The 26,041-nt window shown below is 33.7% G+C and overlaps 1 protein-coding gene and 1 pseudogene across 5 annotated transcripts in view; one reads left to right on the top strand and one right to left on the bottom strand.

The window, feature by feature from the left end:
- Nucleotides 1–26,041, top strand: part of LOC145295919 (sodium- and chloride-dependent GABA transporter ine-like) — a 916,364-nt gene that overhangs the window by 151,167 nt on the left and 739,156 nt on the right. The window lies entirely within an intron of this gene.
- Nucleotides 21,310–21,434, bottom strand: LOC145242516 (U2 spliceosomal RNA; annotated as a pseudogene).

The raw sequence follows: 26,041 nt of genomic DNA, 5'->3' as shown, positions 1-26,041 counted from the left end.
GGATTACCAGTGTTGTTAGCATTAGCATCATCTCTTAGTAAATTTAATTAACCTGATATAGAAAAAACTTACCAAGTATATGTGCAACTACCCCGACTTTGTTCGGTCGTAAATTACGCTTAAATATGATGTAATAACTATTAAAGAAAACGTTGTAAATTGTTATATGTCAGAGATTACCAGTGTTGTGAGCATTAGAATCATCTCTTAGTTAATTTAATTAACCTGATATAGAAAATACTTACCAAGTATATGTGCAACTAGCCCGACTTTGTTCGGTCGTAAATTACGCTTAAATATGATGTAATAACTATTAAAGAAAACTTTGTAAATTGTTATATGTCAGGGATTACCAGTGTTGTGAGCATTAGCATCATCTCTTAGTTAATTTAATTAACCTGATATAGAAAAAACTTACCAAGTATATGTGCAACTAGCCCGACTTTGTTCGGTCGTAAATTACGCTTAAATATGATGTAATAACTATTAAAGAAAACTTTGTAAATTGTTATATGTCAGGGATTACCAGTGTTGTGAGCATTAGCATCATATCTTAGTTAATTTAATTAACCTGATATAGAAAATACTTACCAAGTATATGTGCAACTAGCCCGACTTTGTTCGGTCGTAAATTACGCTTAAATATGATGTAATAACTATTAAAGAAAACGTTGTAAATTGTTATATGTCAGGGATTACCAGTGTTGTGAGCATTAGCATCATCTCTTAGTTAATTTAATTAACCTGATATAGAAAATACTTACCAAGTATATGTGCAACTAGCCCGACTTTGTTCGGTCGTAAATTACGCTTAAATATGATGTAATAACTATTAAAGAAAACGTTGTAAATTGTTATATGTCAGGGATTACCAGTGTTGTGAGCATTAGCATCATCTCTTAGTTAATTTAATTAACCTGATATAGAAAAAACTTACCAAGTATATGTGCAACTAGATCGACTTTGTTCGGTCGTAAATTACGCTTAAATATGATGTAATAACTGATAAAGAAAACGTTTTAAATTGTTATATGTCAGGGATTACCAGTGTTGTAAGCATTAGCATCATTTCTTAGTTAATTTTAGTAACCTGATATAGAAAATACTTACCAAGTATATGTGCAACTAGCCCGACTTTGTTCGGTCGTAAATTACGCTTAAATATGATGTAATAACTATTAAAGAAAACGTTTTAAATTGTTATATGTCAGGGATTACCAGTGTTGTAAGCATTAGCATCATTTCTTAGTTAATTTTATTAACCTGATATAGAAAATACTTACCAAGTATATGTGCAACTAGCCCGACTTTGTTCGGTCGTAAATTAAGCTTAAATATGATGTAATAACTATTAAAGAAAACGTTGTAAATTGTTATATGTCAGGGATTACCAGTGTTGTAAGCATTAGCATCATCTCTTAGTTAATTTAATTAACCTGATATAGAAAATACTTACCAAGTATATGTGCAACTAGCCCGACTTTGTTCGGTCGTAAATTACGCTTAAATATGATGTAATAACTATTAAAGAAAACGTTGTAAATTGTTATATGTCAGGGATTACCAGTGTTGTGAGCATTAGCATCATCTCTTAATTAATTTAATTAACCTGATATAGAAAATACTTACCAATATATGTGCAACTAGCCCCACTTTGTTCGTTCGTAAATTACGCTTAAATATGATGTAATAACTATTAAAGAAAACATCGTAAATTGTTATATGTCAGGGATTACCAATGTTGTAAGCATTAGCATCATCTCGTAGTTAATTTAATTAACCTGATATAGAAAATACTTACCAAGTATATGTGCAACTAGCCCGACTTTGTTCGGTCGTAAATTACGCTTTAATATGATGTAATAACTATTAAAGAAAACGTTGTAAATTGTTATATGTCAGGGATTACCAGTGTTGTGAGCATTAGCATCATCTCTTAGTTAATTTAATTAACCTGATATAGAAAAAACTTACCAAGTATATGTGCAACTAGCCCGACTTTGTTCGGTCGGAAATTACGCTTAAATATGATGTAATAACTATTAAAGAAAACGTTTTAAATTGTTATATGTCAGGGATTACCAGTGTTGTAAGCATTAGCATCATTTCTTAGTTAATTTTATTAACCTGATATAGAAAATACTTACCAAGTATATGTGCAACTAGCCCGACTTTGTTCGGTCGTAAATTACGCTTACATATGATGTAATAACTATTAAAGAAAACGTTGTAAATTGTTATATGTCAGTGACAACCAGTGTTGTGAGCATTAGCATCATCTCTTCGTTAATTTAATTAACCTGATAAAGAAAATACTTACCAATATATGTGCAACTAGCTCGACTTTGTTCGGTCGTAAATTACGCTTAAATATGATATAATAACTATTAAAGAAAACATTGTAAATTGTTATATGTCAGGGATTACCAATGTTGTAAGCATTAGCATCATCTCTTAGTTAATTTAATTAACCTGATATAGAAAATACTTACCAAGTATATGTGCAACTAGCCCGACTTTGTTCGGTCGTAAATTACGCTTAAATATGATGTAATAACTATTAAAGAAAACGTTGTAAATTGTTATATGTCAGGGATTACCAGTGTTGTGAGCATTAGCATCATCTCTTAATTAATTTAATTAACCTGATATAGAAAATACTTACCAATATATGTGCAACTAGCCCCACTTTGTTCGTTCGTAAATTACGCTTAAATATGATGTAATAACTATTAAAGAAAACATTGTAAATTGTTATATGTCAGGGATTACCAATGTTGTAAGCATTAGCATCATCTCGTAGTTAATTTAATTAACCTGATATAGAAAATACTTACCAAGTATATGTGCAACTAGCCCGACTTTGTTCGGGCGTAAATTACGCTTTAATATGATGTAATAACTATTAAAGAAAACGTTGTAAATTGTTATATGTCAGGGATTACCAGTGTTGTGAGCATTAGCATCATCTCTTAGTTAATTTAATTAACCTGATATAGAAAAAACTTACCAAGTATATGTGCAACTAGCCCGACTTTGTTCGGTCGTAAATTACGCTTAAATATGATGTAATAACTATTAAAGAAAACGTTTTAAATTGTTATATGTCAGGGATTACCAGTGTTGTAAGCATTAGCATCATTTCTTAGTTAATTTTATTAACCTGATATAGAAAATACTTACCAAGTATATGTGCAACTAGCCCGACTTTGTTCGGTCGTAAATTACGCTTAAATATGATGTAATAACTATTAAAGAAAACGTTGTAAATTGTTATATGTCAGTGACAACCAGTGTTGTGAGCATTAGCATCATCTCTTCGTTAATTTAATTAACCTGATAAAGAAAATACTTACCAATATATGTGCAACTAGCTCGACTTTGTTCGGTCGTAAATTACGCTTAAATATGATATAATAACTATTAAAGAAAACATTGTAAATTGTTATATGTCAGGGATTACCAATGTTGTAAGCATTAGCATCATCTCTTAGTTAATTTAATTAACCTGATATAGAAAATACTTACCAAGTATATGTGCAACTAGCCCGACTTTGTTCGGTCGTAAATTACGCTTAAATATGATGTAATAACTATTAAAGAAAACGTTGTAAATTGTTATATGTCAGGGATTACCAGTGTTGTAAGCATTAGCATCATCTCTTAGTTAATTTAATTAACCTGATATAGAAAAAACTTACCAAGTATATGTGCAACTAGCCCGACTTTGTTCGGTCGTAAATTACGCTTAAATATGATGAAATAACTATTTAAGAAAACGTTTTAAATTGTTATATGTCAGGGATTACCAGTGTTGTAAGCATTAGCATCATTTCTTAGTTAATGCTATTGACCTGATATAGAAAATACTTACCAAGTATATGTGCAACTAGCCCGACTTGGTTCGGTCGTAAATTACGCTTAAATATGATGTAATAACTATTAAAGAAAACGTTGTAAATTGTTATAGGTCAGGGATTACCAGTGTTGTAAGCATTAGCATCATCTCTTAGTTAATTTAATTAACCTGATATAGAAAATACTTACCAAGTATATGTGCAACTAGCCCGACTTTGTTCGGTCGTAAATTACGCTTAAATATGATGTAATAACTATTAAAGAAACGTTGTAAATTGTTATATGTCAGGGATTACCAGTGTTGTAAGCATTAGCATCATCTCTTAGTTAATTTAATTAACCTGATAGAGAAAATACTTACCAAGTATATGTGCAACTAGCCCGACTTTGTTCGGTCGTGAATTACGCTTAAATATGATGTAATAACTATTAAAGAAAACGTTGTAAATTGTTATATGTCAGGGATTACCAGTGTTGTGAGCATTAGCATCATCTCTTAGTTAATTTAATTAACCTGATATAGAAAATACTTACCAAGTATATGTGCAACTAGCCCGACTTTGTTCGGTCGTAAATTACGCTTAAATATGATGTAATAACTATTAAAGAAAATATTGTAAATTGTTATATGTCAGGGATTACCAGTGTTGTAAGCATTAGCATCATCTCTTAGTTAATTTAATTAACCTGATATAGAAAATACTTACCAAGTATATGTGCAACTAGCCCGACTTTGTTCGGTCGTAAATTACGCTTAAATATGATGTAATAACTATTAAAGAAAACGTTGTAAATTGTTATATGTCAGGGATTACCAGTGTTGTGAGCATTAGCATCATCTCTTAGTTAATTTTATTAACCTGATATAGAAAATACTTACCAAGTATATGTGCAACTAGCCCGACTTTGTTCGGTCGTAAATTACGCTTAAATATGATGTAATAACTATTAAAGAAAACGTTGTAAATTGTTATATGTCAGGGATTACCAGTGTTGTAAGCATTAGCATCATCTCTTAGTTAATTTAATTAACCTGATATAGAAAATACTTACCAAGTATATGTGCAACTAGCCCGACTTTGTTCGGTCGTAAATTACGCTTAAATATGATGTAATAACTATTATAGAAAACGTTGTAAATTGTTATATGTCAGGGATTACCAGTGTTGTAAGCATTAGCATCATCTCTTAGTTAATTTTATTAACCTGATATAGAAAATACTTACCAAGTATATGTGCAACTAGCCCGACTTTGTTCGGTCGTAAATTACGCTTAAATATGATGTAATAACTATTATAGAAAACGTTGTAAATTGTTATATGTCAGGGATTACCAGTGTTGTAAGCATTAGCATCATCTCTTAGTTAATTTTATTAACCTGATATAGAAAATACTTACCAAGTATATGTGCAACTAGCCCGACTTTGTTCGGTCGTAAATTACGCTTAAATATGATGTAATAACTATTAAAGAAAACGTTGTAAATTGTTATATGTCAGGGATTACCAGTGTTGTAAGCATTAGCATCATCTCTTAGTTAATTTTATTAACCTGATATAGAAAATACTTACCAAGTATATGTGCAACTAGCCCGACTTTGTTCGGTCGTAAATTACGCTTAAATATGATGTAATAACTATTAAAGAAAACGTTGTAAATTGTTATATGTCAGGGATTACCAGTGTTGTAAGCATTAGCATCATCTCTTAGTAAATTTAATTAACCTGATATAGAAAATACTTACCAAGTATATATGCAACTAGCCCGACTTTGTTCGGTCGTAAATTACGCTAAAATATGATGTAATAACTATTAAAGAAAACTTTGTAAATTGTTATATGTCAGGGATTACCAGTGTTGTGAGCATTAGCATCATCTCTTAGTAAATTTAATTAACCTTATATAGAAAATACTTACCAAGTATATGTGCAACTAGCCCGACTTTATTCGGTCGTAAATTACGCTTAAATATGATGTAATAACTATTAAAGAAAACGTTGTAAATTGTTATATGTCAGGGATTACCAGTGTTGTGAGCATTAGCATCATCTCTTAGTTAATTTGATTAACCTGATATAGAAAATACTTACCAAGTATATGTGCAACTAGCCCGACTTTGTTCGGTCGTAAATTACGCTTAAATATGATGTAATAACTATTAAAGAAAACGTTGTAAATTGTTATATGTCAGAGATTACCAGTGTTGTTAGCATTAACATCATCTCTTAGTTAATTTAATTAATCTGATATAGAAAATACTTACCAAGTATATGTGCAACTAGCCCGACTTTGTTCGGTCGTAAATTACGCTTAAATATGATGTAATAACTATTAAAGAAAACGTTGTAAATTGTTATATGTCAGGGATTACCAGTGTTGTAAGCATTAGCATCATCTCTTAGTGAATTTAAGTAACCTGATATAGAAAATACTTACCAAGTATATGTGCAACTAGCCCGACTTTGTTCGGTCGTAAATTACGCTTAAATATGATGTAATAACTATTAAAGAAAACGTTGTAAATTGTTATATGTCAGGGATTACCAGTGTTGTAAGCATTAGCATCATCTCTTAGTTAATTTGATTAACCTGATATAGAAAATACTTACCAAGTATATGTGCAACTAGCCCGACTTTGTTCGGTCGTAAATTACGCTTAAATATGATGTAATAACTATTAAAGAAAACGTTGTAAATTGTTATATGTCAGGGATTACCAGTGTTGTAAGCATTAGCATCATCTCTTAGTTAATTTAATTAACCTGATATAGAAAATACTTACCAAGTATATGTGCAACTAGCCCGACTTTGTTCGGTCGTAAATTACGCTTAAATATGATGTAATAACTATTAAAGAAAACGTTGTAAATTGTTATATGTCAGGCATTACCAGTGTTGTAAGCATTAGCATCATCTCTTAGTTAATTTTATTAACCTGATATAGAAAATACTTACCAAGTATATGTGCAACTAGCCCGACTGTGTTCGGTCGTAAATTACGCTTAAATATGATGTAATAACTATTAAAGAAAACGTTTTAAATTGTTATATGTAAGGGATTACCAGTGTTGTAAGCATTAGCATCATCTCTTGGTTAATTTAATTAACCTGATATAGAAAATACTTACCAAGTATATGTGCAACTAGCCCGACTTTGTTCGGTCGTAAATTACGCTTAAATATGATGTAATAACTATTATAGAAAACGTTGTAAATTGTTATATGTCAGGGATTACCAGTGTTGTAAGCATAAGCATCATCTCTTAGTTAATTTAATTAACCTGATATAGAAAATACTTACCAAGTATATGTGCAACTAGCCCGAGTTTGTTCGGTCGTAAATTACGCTTAAATATGATGTAATAACTATTAAAGAAAACGTTGTAAATTGTTATATGTCAGGGATTACCAGTGTTGTGAGCATTAGCATCATCTCTTAGTTAATTTTATTAACCTGATATAGAAAATACTTACCAAGTATATGTGCAACTAGCCCGACTTTGTTCGGTCGTAAATTACGCTTAAATATGATGTAATAACTATTAAAGAAAACGTTGTAAATTGTTATATGTCAGGGATTACCAGTGTTGTAAGCATTAGCATCATCTCTTAGTTAATTTAATTAACCTGATATAGAAAATACTTACCAAGTATATGTGCAACTAGCCCGACTTTGTTCGGTCGTAAATTACGCTTAAATATGATGTAATAACTATTATAGAAAACGTTGTAAATTGTTATATGTCAGGGATTACCAGTGTTGTAAGCATTAGCATCATCTCTTAGTTAATTTTATTAACCTGATATAGAAAATACTTACCAAGTATATGTGCAACTAGCCCGACTTTGTTCGGTCGTAAATTACGCTTAAATATGATGTAATAACTATTATAGAAAACGTTGTAAATTGTTATATGTCAGGGATTACCAGTGTTGTAAGCATTAGCATCATCTCTTAGTTAATTTTATTAACCTGATATAGAAAATACTTACCAAGTATATGTGCAACTAGCCCGACTTTGTTCGGTCGTAAATTACGCTTAAATATGATGTAATAACTATTAAAGAAAACGTTGTAAATTGTTATATGTCAGGGATTACCAGTGTTGTAAGCATTAGCATCATCTCTTAGTTAATTTTATTAACCTGATATAGAAAATACTTACCAAGTATATGTGCAACTAGCCCGACTTTGTTCGGTCGTAAATTACGCTTAAATATGATGTAATAACTATTAAAGAAAACGTTGTAAATTGTTATATGTCAGGGATTACCAGTGTTGTAAGCATTAGCATCATCTCTTAGTAAATTTAATTAACCTGATATAGAAAATACTTACCAAGTATATATGCAACTAGCCCGACTTTGTTCGGTCGTAAATTACGCTAAAATATGATGTAATAACTATTAAAGAAAACTTTGTAAATTGTTATATGTCAGGGATTACCAGTGTTGTGAGCATTAGCATCATCTCTTAGTAAATTTAATTAACCTTATATAGAAAATACTTACCAAGTATATGTGCAACTAGCCCGACTTTATTCGGTCGTAAATTACGCTTAAATATGATGTAATAACTATTAAAGAAAACGTTGTAAATTGTTATATGTCAGGGATTACCAGTGTTGTGAGCATTAGCATCATCTCTTAGTTAATTTGATTAACCTGATATAGAAAATACTTACCAAGTATATGTGCAACTAGCCCGACTTTGTTCGGTCGTAAATTACGCTTAAATATGATGTAATAACTATTAAAGAAAACGTTGTAAATTGTTATATGTCAGAGATTACCAGTGTTGTTAGCATTAACATCATCTCTTAGTTAATTTAATTAATCTGATATAGAAAATACTTACCAAGTATATGTGCAACTAGCCCGACTTTGTTCGGTCGTAAATTACGCTTAAATATGATGTAATAACTATTAAAGAAAACGTTGTAAATTGTTATATGTCAGGGATTACCAGTGTTGTAAGCATTAGCATCATCTCTTAGTGAATTTAAGTAACCTGATATAGAAAATACTTACCAAGTATATGTGCAACTAGCCCGACTTTGTTCGGTCGTAAATTACGCTTAAATATGATGTAATAACTATTAAAGAAAACGTTGTAAATTGTTATATGTCAGGGATTACCAGTGTTGTAAGCATTAGCATCATCTCTTAGTTAATTTGATTAACCTGATATAGAAAATACTTACCAAGTATATGTGCAACTAGCCCGACTTTGTTCGGTCGTAAATTACGCTTAAATATGATGTAATAACTATTAAAGAAAACGTTGTAAATTGTTATATGTCAGGGATTACCAGTGTTGTAAGCATTAGCATCATCTCTTAGTTAATTTAATTAACCTGATATAGAAAATACTTACCAAGTATATGTGCAACTAGCCCGACTTTGTTCGGTCGTAAATTACGCTTAAATATGATGTAATAACTATTAAAGAAAACGTTGTAAATTGTTATATGTCAGGCATTACCAGTGTTGTAAGCATTAGCATCATCTCTTAGTTAATTTTATTAACCTGATATAGAAAATACTTACCAAGTATATGTGCAACTAGCCCGACTGTGTTCGGTCGTAAATTACGCTTAAATATGATGTAATAACTATTAAAGAAAACGTTTTAAATTGTTATATGTAAGGGATTACCAGTGTTGTAAGCATTAGCATCATCTCTTGGTTAATTTAATTAACCTGATATAGAAAATACTTACCAAGTATATGTGCAACTAGCCCGACTTTGTTCGGTCGTAAATTACGCTTAAATATGATGTAATAACTATTATAGAAAACGTTGTAAATTGTTATATGTCAGGGATTACCAGTGTTGTAAGCATAAGCATCATCTCTTAGTTAATTTAATTAACCTGATATAGAAAATACTTACCAAGTATATGTGCAACTAGCCCGAGTTTGTTCGGTCGTAAATTACGCTTAAATATGATGTAATAACTATTAAAGAAAACGTTGTAAATTGTTATATGTCAGGGATTACCAGTGTTGTTAGCATTAGCATCATCTCTTAGTTAATTTTATTAACCTGATATAGAAAATACTTACCAAGTATATGTGCCACTAGCCCGACTTTGTTCGGTCGTAAATTACGCTTAAATATGATGTAATAACTATTATAGAAAACGTTGTAAATTGTTATATGTCAGGGATTACCAGTGTTGTAAGCATTAGCATCATCTCTTAGTTAATTTTATTAACCTGATATAGAAAATACTTACCAAGTATATGTGCAACTAGCCCGACTTTGTTCGGTCGTAAATTACGCTTAAATATGATGTAATAACTATTAAAGAAAACGTTGTAAATTGTTATATGTCAGGGATTACCAGTGTTGTAAGCATTAGCATCATCTCTTAGTTAATTTTATTAACCTGATATAGAAAATACTTACCAACTATATGTGCAACTAGCCCGACTTTGTTCGGTCGTAAATTACGCTTAAATATGATGTAATAACTATTAAAGAAAACGTTGTAAATTGTTATATGTCAGGGATTACCAGTGTTGTAAGCATTAGCATCATCTCTTAGTAAATTTAATTAACCTGATATAGAAAATACTTACCAAGTATATGTGCAACTAGCCCGACTTTGTTCGGTCGTAAATTACGCTTAAATATGATGTAATATCTATTAAAGAAAACTTTGTAAATTGTTATATGTCAGGGATTACCAGTGTTGTGAGCATTAGCATCATCTCTTAGTAAATTTAATTAACCTGATATAGAAAATACTTACCAAGTATATGTGCAACTAGTCCGACTTTGTTCGGTCGTAAATTACGCTTAAATATGATGTAATAACTATTAAAGAAAACGTTGTAAATTGTTATATGTCAGGGATTACCAGTGTTGTGAGCATTAGCATCATCTCTTAGTTAATTTAATTAACCTGATATAGAAAATACTTACCAAGTATATGTGCAACTAGCCCGACTTTGTTCGGTCGTAAATTACGCTTAAATATGATGTAATAACTATTAAAGAAAACGTTGTAAATTGTTATATGTCAGGGATTACCAGTGTTGTAAGCATTAGCATCATCTCTTAGTTAATTTAAGTAACCTGATATAGAAAATACTTACCAAGTATATGTGCAACTAGCCCGACTTTGTTCGGTCGTAAATTACGCTTAAATATGATGTAATAACTATTAAAGAAAACGTTGTAAATTGTTATATGTCAGGGATTACCAGTGTTGTAAGCATTAGCATCATCTCTTAGTTAATTTTATTAACCTGATATAGAAAATACTTACCAAGTATATGTGCAACTAGCCCGACTTTGTTCGGTCGTAAATTACGCTTAAATATGATGTAATAACTATTAAAGAAAACGTTGTAAATTGTTATATGTCAGGGATTACCAGTGTTGTGAGCATTAGCATCATCTCTTAGTTAATTTAATTAACCTGATATAGAAAATACTTACCAAGTATATGTGCAACTAGCCCGACTTTGTTCGGTCGTAAATTACGCTTAAATATGATGTAATAACTATTAAAGAAAACGTTGTAAATTGTTATATGTCAGGGATTACCAGTGTTGTAAGCATTAGCATCATCTCTTAGTTAATTTTATTAACCTGATATAGAAAATACTTACCAAGTATATGTGCAACTAGCCCGACTTTGTTCGGTCGTAAATTACGCTTAAATATTATGTAATAACTATTAAAGAAAACGTTGTAAATTGTTATATGTCAGGGATTACCAGTGTTGTAAGCATTAGCATCATCTCTTAGTAAATTTAATTAACCTGATATAGAAAATACTTACCAAGTATATGTGCCACTAGCCCGACTTTGTTCGGTCGTAAATTACGCTTAAATATGATGTAATAACTATTAAAGAAAACTTTGTAAATTGTTATATGTCAGGGATTACCAGTGTTGTGAGCCTTAGCATCATCTCTTAGTAAATTTAATTAACCTGATATAGAAAATACTTACCAAGTATATGTGCAACTAGCCCGACTTTATTCGGTCGTAAATTACGCTTAAATATGATGTAATAACTATTAAAGAAAACGTTGTAAATTGTTATATGTCAGGGATTACCAGTGTTGTGAGCATTAGCATCATCTCTTAGTTAATTTGATTAACCTGATATAGAAAATACTTACCAAGTATATGTGCAACTAGCCCGACTTTGTTCGGTCGTAAATTACGCTTAAATATGATGTAATAACTATTAAAGAAAACGTTGTAAATTGTTATATGTCAGGGATTACCAGTGTTGTTAGCATTAACATCATCTCTTAGTTAATTTAATTAATCTGATAGAGAAAATACTTACCAAGTATATGTGCAACTAGCCCGACTTTGTTCGGTCGTAAATTACGCTTAAATATGATGTAATAACTATTAAAGAAAACGTTGTAAATTGTTATATGTCAGGGATTACCAGTGTTGTAAGCATTAGCATCATCTCTTAGTGAATTTAAGTAACCTGATATAGAAAATACTTACCAAGTATATGTGCAACTAGCCCGACTTTGTTCGGTCGTAAATTACGCTTAAATATGATGTAATAACTATTAAAGAAAACGTTGTAAATTGTTATATGTCAGGGATTACCAGTGTTGTAAGCATTAGCATCATCTCTTAGTTAATTTGATTAACCTGATATGGAAAATACTTACCAAGTATATGTGCAACTAGCCCGACTTTGTTCGGTCGTAAATTACGCTTAAATATGATGTAATAACTATTAAAGAAAACGTTGTAAATTGTTATATGTCAGGGATTACCAGTGTTGTAAGCATTAGCATCATCTCTTAGTTAATTTAAGTAACCTGATATAGAAAATACTTACCAAGTATATGTGCAACTAGCCCGACTTTGTTCGGTCGTAAATTACGCTTAAATATGATGTAATAACTATTAAAGAAAACGTTGTAAATTGTTATATGTCAGGCATTACCAGTGTTGTAAGCATTAGCATCATCTCTTAGTTAATTTAATTAACCTGATATAGAAAATACTTACCAAGTATATGTGCAACTAGCCCGAGTTTGTTCGGTCGTAAATTACGCTTAAATATGATGTAATAACTATTAAAGAAAACGTTTTAAATTGTTATATGTAAGGGATTACCAGTGTTGTAAGCATTAGCATCATCTCTTGGTTAATTTAATTAACCTGATATAGAAAATACTTACCAAGTATATGTGCAACTAGCCCGACTTTGTTCGGTCGTAAATTACGCTTAAATATGATGTAATAACTATTAAAGAAAACGTTGTAAATTGTTATATGTCAGGGATTACCAGTGTTGTAAGCATTAGCATCATCTCTTAGTTAATTTGATTAACCTGATATAGAAAATACTTACCAAGTATATGTGCAACTAGCCCGACTTTGTTCGGTCGTAAATTACGCTTAAATATGATGTAATAACTATTAAAGAAAACGTTGTAAATTGTTATATGTCAGGGATTACCAGTGTTGTAAGCATTAGCATCATGTCTTAGTTAATTTAATTAACCTGATATAGAAAATACTTACCAAGTATATGTGCAACTAGCCCGACTTTGTTCGGTCGTAAATTACGCTTAAATATGATGTAATAACTATTAAAGAAAACGTTGTAAATTGTTATATGTCAGGCATTACCAGTGTTGTAAGCATTAGCATCATCTCTTAGTTAATTATAATTAACCTGATATAGAAAATACTTACCAAGTATATGTGCAACTAGCCCGACTGTGTTCGGTCGTAAATTACGCTTAAATATGATGTAATAACTATTAAAGAAAACGTTTTAAATTGTTATATGTAAGGGATTACCAGTGTTGTAAGCATTAGCATCATCTCTTGGTTAATTTAATTAACCTGATATAGAAAATACTTACCAAGTATATGTGCAACTAGCCCGACTTTGTTCGGTCGTAAATTACGCTTAAATATGATGTAATAACTATTATAGAAAACGTTGTAAATTGTTATATGTCAGGGATTACCAGTGTTGTAAGCATAAGCATCATCTCTTAGTTAATTTAATTAACCTGATATAGAAAATACTTACCAAGTATATGTGCAACTAGCCCGAGTTTGTTCGGTCGTAAATTACGCTTAAATATGATGTAATAACTATTAAAGAAAACGTTGTAAATTGTTATATGTCAGGGATTACCAGTGTTGTTAGCATTAGCATCATCTCTTAGTTAATTTTATTAACCTGATATAGAAAATACTTACCAAGTATATGTGCCACTAGCCCGACTTTGTTCGGTCGTAAATTACGCTTAAATATGATGTAATAACTATTATAGAAAACGTTGTAAATTGTTATATGTCAGGGATTACCAGTGTTGTAAGCATTAGCATCATCTCTTAGTTAATTTTATTAACCTGATATAGAAAATACTTACCAAGTATATGTGCAACTAGCCCGACTTTGTTCGGTCGTAAATTACGCTTAAATATGATGTAATAACTATTAAAGAAAACGTTGTAAATTGTTATATGTCAGGGATTACCAGTGTTGTAAGCATTAGCATCATCTCTTAGTTAATTTTATTAACCTGATATAGAAAATACTTACCAACTATATGTGCAACTAGCCCGACTTTGTTCGGTCGTAAATTACGCTTAAATATGATGTAATAACTATTAAAGAAAACGTTGTAAATTGTTATATGTCAGGGATTACCAGTGTTGTAAGCATTAGCATCATCTCTTAGTAAATTTAATTAACCTGATATAGAAAATACTTACCAAGTATATGTGCAACTAGCCCGACTTTGTTCGGTCGTAAATTACGCTTAAATATGATGTAATAACTATTAAAGAAAACTTTGTAAATTGTTATATGTCAGGGATTACCAGTGTTGTGAGCATTAGCATCATCTCTTAGTAAATTTAATTAACCTGATATAGAAAATACTTACCAAGTATATGTGCAACTAGTCCGACTTTGTTCGGTCGTAAATTACGCTTAAATATGATGTAATAACTATTAAAGAAAACGTTGTAAATTGTTATATGTCAGGGATTACCAGTGTTGTGAGCATTAGCATCATCTCTTAGTTAATTTAATTAACCTGATATAGAAAATACTTACCAAGTATATGTGCAACTAGCCCGACTTTGTTCGGTCGTAAATTACGCTTAAATATGATGTAATAACTATTAAAGAAAACGTTGTAAATTGTTATATGTCAGGGATTACCAGTGTTGTAAGCATTAGCATCATCTCTTAGTTAATTTAAGTAACCTGATATAGAAAATACTTACCAAGTATATGTGCAACTAGCCCGACTTTGTTCGGTCGTAAATTACGCTTAAATATGATGTAATAACTATTAAAGAAAACGTTGTAAATTGTTATATGTCAGGGATTACCAGTGTTGTAAGCATTAGCATCATCTCTTAGTTAATTTTATTAACCTGATATAGAAAATACTTACCAAGTATATGTGCAACTAGCCCGACTTTGTTCGGTCGTAAATTACGCTTAAATATGATGTAATAACTATTAAAGAAAACGTTGTAAATTGTTATATGTCAGGGATTACCAGTGTTGTGAGCATTAGCATCATCTCTTAGTTAATTTAATTAACCTGATATAGAAAATACTTACCAAGTATATGTGCAACTAGCCCGACTTTGTTCGGTCGTAAATTACGCTTAAATATGATGTAATAACTATTAAAGAAAACGTTGTAAATTGTTATATGTCAGGGATTACCAGTGTTGTAAGCATTAGCATCATCTCTTAGTTAATTTTATTAACCTGATATAGAAAATACTTACCAAGTATATGTGCAACTAGCCCGACTTTGTTCGGTCGTAAATTACGCTTAAATATGATGTAATAACTATTAAAGAAAACGTTGTAAATTGTTATATGTCAGGGATTACCAGTGTTGTAAGCATTAGCATCATCTCTTAGTAAATTTAATTAACCTGATATAGAAAATACTTACCAAGTATATGTGCCACTAGCCCGACTTTGTTCGGTCGTAAATTACGCTTAAATATGATGTAATAACTATTAAAGAAAACTTTGTAAATTGTTATATGTCAGGGATTACCAGTGTTGTGAGCCTTAGCATCATCTCTTAGTAAATTTAATTAACCTGATATAGAAAATACTTACCAAGTATATGTGCAACTAGCCCGACTTTATTCGGTCGTAAATTACGCTTAAATATGATGTAATAACTATTAAAGAAAACGTTGTAAATTGTTATATGTCAGGGATTACCAGTGTTGTGAGCATTAGCATCATCTCTTAGTTAATTTGATTAACCTGATATAGAAAATACTTACCAAGTATATGTGCAACTAGCCCGACTTTGTTCGGTCGTAAATTACGCTTAAATATGATGTAATAACTATTAAAGAAAACGTTGTAAATTGTTATATGTCAGGGATTACCAGTGTTGTTAGCATTAACATCATCTCTTAGTTAATTTAATTAATCTGATAGAGAAAATACTTACCAAGTATATGTGCAACTAGCCCGACTTTGTTCGGTCGTAAATTACGCTTAAATATGATGTAATAACTATTAAAGAAAACGTTGTAAATTGTTATATGTCAGGGATTACCAGTGTTGTAAGCATTAGCATCATCTCTTAGTGAATTTAAGTAACCTGATATAGAAAATACTTACCAAGTATATGTGCAACTAGCCCGACTTTGTTCGGTCGTAAATTACGCTTAAATATGATGTAATAACTATTAAAGAAAACGTTGTAAATTGTTATATGTCAGGGATTACCAGTGTTGTAAGCATTAGCATCATCTCTTAGTTAATTTGATTAACCTGATATGGAAAATACTTACCAAGTATATGTGCAACTAGCCCGACTTTGTTCGGTCGTAAATTACGCTTAAATATGATGTAATAACTATTAAAGAAAACGTTGTAAATTGTTATATGTCAGGGATTACCAGTGTTGTAAGCATTAGCATCATCTCTTAGTTAATTTAATTAACCTGATATAGAAAATACTTACCAAGTATATGTGCAACTAGCCCGACTTTGTTCGGTCGTAAATTACGCTTAAATATGATGTAATAACTATTAAAGAAAACGTTGTAAATTGTTATATGTCAGGCATTACCAGTGTTGTAAGCATTAGCATCATCTCTTAGTTAATTTAATTAACCTGATATAGAAAATACTTACCAAGTATATGTGCAACTAGCCCGAGTTTGTTCGGTCGTAAATTACGCTTAAATATGATGTAATAACTATTAAAGAAAACGTTTTAAATTGTTATATGTAAGGGATTACCAGTGTTGTAAGCATTAGCATCATCTCTTGGTTAATTTAATTAACCTGATATAGAAAATACTTACCAAGTATATGTGCAACTAGCCCGACTTTGTTCGGTCGTAAATTACGCTTAAATATGATGTAATAACTATTATAGAAAACGTTGTAAATTGTTATATGTCAGGGATTACCAGTGTTGTAAGCATTAGCATCACCTCTTAGTTAATTTAATTAACCTGATATAGAAAATACTTACCAAGTATATGTGCAACTAGCCCGACTTTGTTCGGTCGTAAATTACGCTTAAATATGATGTAATAACTATTATAGAAAACGTTGTAAATTGTTATATGTCAGGGATTACCAGTGTTGTTAGCATTAGCATCATCTCTTAGTTAATTTTATTAACCTGATATAGAAAATACTTACCAAGTATATGTGCAACTAGCCCGACTTTGTTCGGTCGTAAATTACGCTTAAATATGATGTAATAACTATTATAGAAAACGTTGTAAATTGTTATATGTCAGGGATTACCAGTGTTGTAAGCATTAGCATCATCTCTTAGTTAATTTTATTAACCTGATATAGAAAATACTTACCAAGTATATGTGCAACTAGCCCGACTTTGTTCGGTCGAAAATTACGCTTAAATATGATGTAATAACTATTAAAGAAAACGTTGTAAATTGTTATATGTCAGGGATTACCAGTGTTGTAAGCATTAGCATCATCTCTTAGTTAATTTTATTAACCTGATATAGAAAATACTTACCAAGTATATGTGCAACTAGCCCGACTTTGTTCGGTCGTAAATTACGCTTAAATATGATGTAATAACTATTCAAGAAAACGTTGTAAATTGTTATATGTCAGGGATTACCAGTGTTGTAAGCATTAGCATCATCTCTTTGTAAATTTAATTAACCTGATATAGAAAATACTTACCAAGTATATGTGCAACTAGCCCGACTTTGTTCGGTCGTAAATTACGCTTAAATATGATGTAATAATTATTAAAGAAAACTTTGTAAATTGTTATATGTCAGGGATTACCAGTGTTGTAAGCATTAGCATCATCTCTTAGTAAATTTAATTAACCTGATATAGAAAATACTTACCAAGTATATGTGCAACTAGTCCGACTTTGTTCGGTCGTAAATTACGCTTAAATATGATGTAATAACTATTAAAGAAAACGTTGTAAATTGTTATATGTCAGGGATTACCAGTGTTGTGAGCATTAGCATCATCTCTTAGTTAATTTAAGTAACCTGATATAGAAAATACTTACCAAGTATATGTGCAACTAGCCCGACTTTGTTCGGTCGTAAATTACGCTTAAATATGATGTAATAACTATTATAGAAAACGTTGTAAATTGTTATATGTCAGAGATTACCAGTGTTGTAAGCATTAGCATCATCTCTTAGTTAATTTTATTAACCTGATATAGAAAATACTTACCAACTATATGTGCAACTAGCCCGACTTTGTTCGGTCGTAAATTACGCTTAAATATGATGTAATAACTATTAAAGAAAACGTTGTAAATTGTTATATGTCAGGGATTACCAGTGTTGTAAGCATTAGCATCATCTCTTAGTTAATTTTATTAACCTGATATAGAAAATACTTACCAAGTATATGTGCAACTAGCCCGACTTTGTTCGGTCGTAAATTACGCTTAAATATGATGTAATAACTATTAAAGAAAACGTTGTAAATTGTTATATGTCAGGGATTACCAGTGTTGTAAGCATTAGCATCATCTCTTAGTTAATTTTATTAACCTGATATAGAAAATACTTACCAAGTATATGTGCAACTAGCCCGACTTTGTTCGGTCGTAAATTACGCTTAAATATGATGTAATAACTATTAAAGAAAACGTTGTAAATTGTTATATGTCAGGGATTACCAGTGTTGTGAGCATTAGCATCATCTCTTAGTTAATTTAATTAACCTGATATAGAAAATACTTACCAAGTATATGTGCAACTAGCCCGACTTTGTTCGGTCGTAAATTACGCTTAAATATGATGTAATAACTATTAAAGAAAACGTTGTAAATTGTTATATGTCAGGGATTACCAGTGTTGTAAGCATTAGCATCATCTCTTAGTTAATTTAAGTAACCTGATATAGAAAATACTTACCAAGTATATGTGCAACTAGCCCGACTTTGTTCGGTCGTAAATTACGCTTAAATATGATGTAATAACTATTAAAGAAAACGTTGTAAATTGTTATATGTCAGGGATTACCAGTGTTGTAAGCATTAGCATCATCTCTTAGTTAATTTGATTAACCTGATATAGAAAATACTTACCAAGTATATGTTCAACTAGCCCGACTTTGTTCGGTCGTAAATTACGCTTAAATATGATGTAATAACTATTAAAGAAAACGTTGTAAATTGTTATATGTCAGGGATTACCAGTGTTGTTAGCATTAGCATCATCTCTTAGTTAATTTAATTAACCTGATATAGAAAATACTTACCAAGTATATGTGCAACTAGCCCGACTTTGTTCGGTCGTAAATTACGCTGAAATATGATGTAATAACTATTAAAGAAAACGTTGTAAATTGTTATATGTCAGGCATTACCAGTGTTGTAAGCATTAGCATCATCTCTTAGTTAATTTAATTAACCTGATATAGAAAATACTTACCAAGTATATGTGCAACTAGCCCGACTTTGTTCGGTCGTAAATTACGCTTAAATATGATGTAATAACTATTAAAGAAAACGTTGTAAATTGTTATATGTCAGGGATTACCAGTGTTGTTAGCATTAGCATCATCTCTTAGTTAATTTAATTAACCTGATATAGAAAATACTTACCAAGTATATGTGCAACTAGCCCGACTTTGTTCGGTCGTAAATTACGCTTAAATATGATGTAATAACTATTAAAGAAAACGTTGTAAATTGTTATATGTCAGGGATTACCAGTGTTGTAAGCATTAGCATCATCTCTTAGTTAATTTGATTAACCTGATATAGAAAATACTTACCAAGTATATGTGCAACTAGCCCGACTGTGTTCGGTCGTAAATTACGCTTGAATATGATGTAATAACTATTAAAGAAAACGTTGTAAATTGTTATATGTCAGGGATTACCAGTGTTGTAAGCATTAGCATCATCTCTTAGTTAATTTAATTAACCTGATATAGAAAATACTTACCAAGTATATGTGCAACTAGCCCGACTTTGTTCGGTCGTAAATTACGCTTAAATATGATATTTTAATTTGTCCAGATTTTGTATATATTATTAAAGAGTCGTGATTTCAAAGTAAAAAAAGTATTTGGGTGAGATCAACAAGAATAAAAACCCAAATCGTAGCATTCCAAGTTGGTGACGTTACCTCTGTAGCAACGTGACACGCATATGAACTGATTAAAAATTTAAAATAGTAAATAAACTAAGATGAATGTACAAAATATATAATTTTTTTTCAATTTTTACCCATTTTTGACTGCTTAAAAACTATTTTAACCGACTGAAGACCCATAAAAGGTCCATAAAAAATCCAATCATTTGAGGTCCCTAACGCCGCTCTGCGACTTTTAGTTTCGGAGGTGATAGAGTTTGAAAATATGAAGACAGCCAGACATATAACCTTTTATATATTAGATGACTAACTAAACTGTGGCCTAGTACAAATATGCACATTTATTAAATACACTGACAAATGCAGAGAACATACAGTTCAAAATTACAAACAATGCAAATGTTCATTAACTCGTGGGAGATAAAAGAAAAACAGGGATGGAGAATGAGCAACGATTGTGATTTCCAAAATAATTTTCTTTTTAAATGAAGTACTTTATACCTATATATTACCCAGTTCTTGTACTTAAGTGCTGTGAATGTCATTACTCAACTAGACTTGGGTGTAGCTATGTTAGGCAAAGCCTAAAATAACAAGGCCGATAGCCATTAGTCGCATGCTCTCGTGTAATGAATGAATAAAATTCTTAAAGATAAACTAAAATTACCGAAAAATGGGCTGAAATGACTTAAATAAAAGTAAATGACTTAGAATGACTTTAATGAACTTAAGGATGAATTGAATGACTTTAAGAATGACTTGAATGCTTAAAAAATAACTGGAATCCTTCAAAAACAGTTTGAATGATCTGGAGAATGACTTGAATGGCTTTGAGACTGACTGGTTGTAAAGTGGGTGATCATTTTACAGAAAAGTAATCTTCCACTTTATATCACAAAGTTACAAACATAAGTACAGCATGTAGTAAGAACAGATACTACACTTTGATCTTGGCCAAAAGGCCAGGAAAAGGGTATTCATTTGCTCCCCCACCTAGCAAATTAGGCACAAGGCCAATTTTTAATTTGAGGAGTGAAGGGAAAATGGGGACCAGCTCCTCGGGGAGTAGGGGAGCTGGATAGTGACAATTGGTATGAAGGGTTGCCCCTACATTGACCATGGTCTTATATGTGGGGTTGCCCCCACATATGGTCTTTGCTTGCAGTATCTGCCGGAACAGATACTACACTTTGAGATATTAAATCCTTTATTCATGTTAAAAATACAGTGAAAATCAACAATGAACAAAAATCTTAGGCACATGGCCAACTCAAAAGGGGGCTTGTGGGGGTCATTGGTCATCCTTGTCACTCCAAAACTAAACAAAATCAAAAGTTTCTCCCAGCTAGTATCTTCTTTCACCATAATACCGCATTCGTACTGGGGGGACATCCTACTTAACTCCCAATTTTTTAAAACATTTTTTATTGACGTGTAAAAACAAAAAGACGACAATAAAAATGGTACAATAATTCATTTGTGTCGAGGGCGGGGGAAGAAAAAAAAAAAAAGGTGGCTAGTAGGACCCTCCCAACCCCGTCTAGTTGATAGACTGCCCGTTCCACTAGGTTTGTAAAAGGAACCTCGCTTCTGCGGGTCAGCCTCTAAGTGGGGGTTAGTTTGTATTTCTTTCTCTCCAAGATGGGTGAAATTTAGAAGAGGGGGTGAAAACAAATAGTGCAAGTAGGAGGGGGTGGGGATCTGGGAGACATCCAAATTGGGGAGGGATAGAACACACACTCAGCTAGCTGAGAGGCTACTTGTTTAATTTTACTTTATGGAACTGGGCGTTCCACACCTAGGCGGGGAACACGTATTCAAATTTGGCTCCTCTTCATACCCACAGACTTCATATCCATCTTCTGTCAAATGCCGCGCAATGCGGCCTTCTTCTATCACATCTGATCTTCACCCGTAGTTGGTGTTTAAAGAAAGCGATCAGATCCTGATCAGAAAAAGACAACACTCCCCGGCAACTTGCAGACGCGATGTCCAAATTACCATTCTTGCCACGGCCAGGATCGTAACATAGACCATTTGTCTTTCCCGGTTCCACGGCGGCCTCACGTTGTCCACAACATTGGATACGGTAATTGGGCGAGGATGCTCAGAATCGATGCGAGCTGTCATACAACCAGTACCGGCGGAGTTCGTGGCAATCGAAGAAAGCGTGATCAGTCATTTCTACAGCCATTGTCCCACAATGGGGACAATCAGGCGACTCCAAAAACCCGGAACTGCATTGTATGTTATTGAGTGGAAGTGCATTTCAGGCCAATCGCCAGGTCAGAGAGAACTCAGAATTGTTCAGATGACTCGAACCTGGCACCTAGTTCCATGCGGAGTGGATCTCACTCTGCTGCCAACCCAAATGCGCATATAGCGGGTCATTTACGGCCCTCTTCACTAAATGCTTGTGGAGTTCCCTACGGGTAGCAGTCACAAGGTCGCTGGACCTTGGTAGTCGTTTTAACGTGGCTCGGCACTCTTTCATGTAGGCAGATTCTCCTCGAGGCCTGCGACGGCTCTCGATAGAAAGGTCAAGAATGAGGTCGGGGAAGGCGGCAGTAACCACAGGGTGCCACGGTTAGTCATCTTGCATATAGTGGCTCAGGAAGGCCAGCCTCTCAGCGTCTCGATAACACTTCAAGTCCGGCATTCCCAAGCCTCCCTCACACGAACGTTGAATACAGACCTGTCTGCTCACCCAGTGTCTTCCTCTGTCCCAAAGAAGCGAAGACAAGAGTTTGACAAGAGCTGTTCGGTGTTGTGCAGGCAGTGGAAGTACAGCCAGTCGGTAAAGGATGAGAGGAAAGATGTAAGTGTCGCATGCCTCAGCTCTACCCTTTAAGGAAAGTTTCCTAGGAAGCCACGAATGGACTACAGCCTCCACCTTTGACCGTACCTCCAACCAATTTTTGTCAAGCTGAAGACTCGGTCCGAACCACCAGCCAAGGTTCCAAACCGGGCCATTCGTCCAGCTGAAGGGCGCCGGGAGGTTGGCGTTGCCACTCCAGGCGCCCAACCGCAGTCCAACCGACTTACTGCGGTTTATCTTGGTCCCAGTGATTCTTCGTACTGTGCGAGTGCCTTTGACATGACCTCAATGTCTCTGAAGCCTGACACAAAGACCGTGACATAATCGGCGAACGTGGATACCTTGGCAACTGAGCCGCCAGGCAGAGCTATTCCGCGCAGGGCCGAATTTGCCTCCCTACGTCTCAGCTTGCAGAGTAGAAGCTCCAAGGCCAGGACATAAAGCAGGGGCAACAGCGGACAACCCTGACGAATCGACCAAGAGATAACAAAGGGTTTTGAGCGCTTTCCGTTGACTTGCACGACAGCTGTGGGTTGTTGATACTTCACGAAGATCCACTTGCAAAAGTCCAGTTTAAAACCGGCAGCCTCTAATACAGATGCCAGGGATCGATGGTCGACCCTATCGAACGCTTTGGACTGATCTAAATTGATCAGCGCAGCTTCCCTCTAGGATCGTGCATATGAGGTGCAAGTTTTTCTGAATCGATCTCCCCTTTACAGCGTAGTTCTGTTCCGGTTCAACCAACTCGTCGATAACAACCTGCAGCTGATTTGACAGGACCTTGGCTAAAATCTTCAATTCAAGCAGAGTTATGGACCTGTAGTTGTCTAAATCTTCCCCTCCATACCCGTCACCTTTCTTCAGCAATGTGATCACTCCCTTGGTAACTTGCCCTGGGATGGATCTCTGAGCGCAAACCAATGGTTGAACACATTCGTCAGAAGAGGCAGAAACATGGGCGACAACCTCAAATACAGTTCGTATGGCAGACTATCGAGTCCCTGCGATCTGTCACAGCTGACCTGCTTCAGCGCAGGAAAGACCTCCTGCTCCGTCACCCGGCCCTCGCAACTAGCCACTTTAGCCGTCTCAAGACAGGGAGAGTCAGCCAAATAATCGCTAAACTCAAGGACTGCTGCATAAAATGCTCCTCGAAATGTTCTCGAAACCCCTCGCAGATCTCCTGAGTCGATTCTAGGGTGCGTCCATCCGGATGTCTGACTTTCGCAATGTATTTGTCCAAGCCATGCCTAGAAACTTCACGGCACACATCTGCATCAGAATTGACTGCTTCATTGCCTATCTTTCCAAGCCTAGCTCTAACTACTTGGCCTTCATAATGCTTGCTAGTCTCGTGTAGAAGGTCCTGCTTAGCTAGTTCCTGACTAATCTTATCACCCTCCCCTGTAGCCCGGGCTAGTTTCTGCTCTAGCTGCTTCTTCGTCTTGGCCTTATCTAATATGAGGCGCTGGGCATACTTGACGGAGAAGCTTCTGATCTTGGCTTTGAGACCTACCCACCACTTACTCCTGGTAATGGCCCCCACTAGTGCTTTTTTAATTAGTTCTCTTAACTGATCTTGGAAGTCTTGTATCTCCAGAAGGGAGGTGTTTAACTTCTAGTACCCCATTAACTTAGGCCTATTTCCTAGCTTCAGCCGGGCCATAACTAGTTTATGGTTTGTCTGGCCTAGCAAAGTGAACATGGGACAAGATAGGAAGTCTACTTCTCCTCTCCTAACTAACATCCTGTCCAAATAGGTGTTTGGATAGGAGGGAACGCTATTGGTCCACGTCCACATTTCCCGCCCCGGATGCTTGACCCGAAACCTGTCGACCAGACCGCATCTAGCCATCAGATGAGCCAGGCTGGACTCGCACCTCTCTGATCCTCTAGCTTCGCCTCCTACCTTATCTATCTTGGGGTCTAAGATGGCGTTCCAATCCCCCATTAGCACTACCCGCTTCCGACAATCTACAAACGCGTTGAGCTGACCGAAGAATGAGACACTCTCACGAGCAGTGCTGAGTGCATGAACTGTGGCCACCCGAAACACAGAATCTTTTACGGCAACATCGGCCATGACCAGCCTGCCCTCCACAGTCTGCATTTGTGTGGAGACAGGTGTATGTGTGGTGTCTGGTGTTGGTGCAGTGTCTGGTGCGGTGTCTGGTATTGGTGTGGTGTCTGGTGTTGACGTTGGCGTTGGTGCGGTATCTTGTGATCTTGGCCAAAAGGACAAGAAAAGCTTAAAAAGCTAAGAACAGCATCTATTAAGAACAAACCTTTGATCTTAACCAAAAAGGCCAAGCACAAAAGTGTTACGGACAGACCGACAGACCGACCGTCTTTTTTCACTGAAGGTGAAGAAAATCGGCCATGACAGTTTGGGAAATAAACTGAGATAAATAAATAAACGAGTTCTTGTATCAGACTTTAATCATAACGCAATTAGTAGCTCCTACATTACCATTTAATCCGTAAGTTGTTAAATAAATCCCTAAATAAATCCACATATTTTTGTAAACGTACGAAATACACTAGAGGCGGTGTAGATTATTCCAAATATTTGAAAAAAATATTTTGTGGTCCTGTGCACAGAAACAATTTTCTTTTTATAAACAATCTTCAAATAAGATAATAAGCTGTGAAGCTAAATAAATGCATCGTGTTTGTTTCATATTTTCATTATAAAGAAAAAAATATAAGAAAATCGTTTTAAGAATCGGAAATTCTGGTAGCCCAAAAAGTTCCGATTTTT

Source organism: Euprymna scolopes, chromosome 2, assembly GCF_053919585.1.
Source record: "Euprymna scolopes isolate OS-2025 chromosome 2, ASM5391958v1, whole genome shotgun sequence".
Classification (NCBI taxonomy): domain Eukaryota; kingdom Metazoa; phylum Mollusca; class Cephalopoda; order Sepiida; family Sepiolidae; genus Euprymna; species Euprymna scolopes.
Note: the sequence above shows the minus strand (reverse complement) of the source record. Positions and strands in the feature narration are given on the sequence as shown.